Source organism: Orycteropus afer, unplaced genomic scaffold, assembly GCF_000298275.1.
Source record: "Orycteropus afer afer isolate SDZICR_OR568_19922 unplaced genomic scaffold, OryAfe1.0 scaffold00879, whole genome shotgun sequence".
NCBI classification, from domain to species: domain Eukaryota; kingdom Metazoa; phylum Chordata; class Mammalia; order Tubulidentata; family Orycteropodidae; genus Orycteropus; species Orycteropus afer.
In genome coordinates, this window is record NW_006922466.1 from 705,283 (window position 1) to 706,557 (window position 1,275).

A 1,275-nucleotide genomic window follows, 5' to 3' on the forward strand; every position below is an offset into this window, starting at 1 on the left:
CAATTATGCTTAATACAGTCATCAAGAAAGAGAATTAAAAAAAAGGCACTTGACTGCTAACCAGAAGGCTGGTGGTTCAAACCCACCAGCCACTCCTAAGAAAGAAGGTTGGGCAATCTACTTCTGTAGTGATACTGTCTCAGATACCTAAGGAGGGGTTGCTATGAGTTGGGGACGACTCGATGGCACATAACAACAACAACACACTCTTCCTTTAAGCAACTTCTGTTTATAGTTCTTTTAGAGTCAAGTTTTGGCAGGAACACGGTAATCATTCCAGTTACTTTAAGCAAAAATGATGTTAAAACAGGTAATTTAATGGTTACAATACTTTCAGAAGAAATCAAACTGTCTCCCAATTACCATCTGGGGGATGTGCTATAAAACTTGCTGTTCCCTTAAGCTAAAATAGTCTCCTAACATTGAAGGTTCTGTATCTCAGGTAGCCCCCAGAAATTATTTCAACTGACTTGGCAGTGATTTTCCAGGACCAAAAGTTCATCTACTTCTTATTCTGTAAAGGGTCTTTGCCTTGAAAGTCAACATTTCTATTCAGTAACGAGGGCAAGATGGATATTTGTGAATAATTACTGATATTCTTATAGTTGTCTATGTAACAAATTTAAATTATTTTTTCCATGGATTGATGATGAAATGGACTAATATTTATATTTCTGTATAGTTTCTTCTTATTTGAATGTTTTTGAACTTTCTTTCCTTCATCTGCCCTTAAAATAAATTAGTATTTTCAAGTCTCAAGTGAAATGCTCCATTATTCATAATAGTAATAATGAATTGTAGTCACAGTAATACAAAGAGTGATTAGTCATGGCCTATTTTTGGCTGGATCTATTCTATACAACAATTGTCCATGGAAATTCTACATTTAATTAAGGTATTATTAAGGTTTTCATGCTTATTTTAAATATAGAGACATTGAGAAACAGGAAAATTAAACTCATAATGTCATGTTGTTGTGGTAAGGTGCCCTCAAGTTGGCAATGACTCATAGTCATCCCTGTGAACAACAAAACTAAATACTGCTTGGTCCTTCCTGCACAATCCTCACAATACTTGCTGAGCTCGAACCCATTATTACAGTGCTGTGTTAATTCACCTTGCTGAGGATCTTCCCCTTTTTCGCTGGTCCTTTACTTTACCAAGCGTGGTATCTTCTCCAGGGACTGCTCCTTTCTGACAGCTTGACTAAAGCTGATGAGATGCTGTCTGGCCATTCTCACTTCTAGGGAGCACTCCAACTTCACTTCTTCCAGG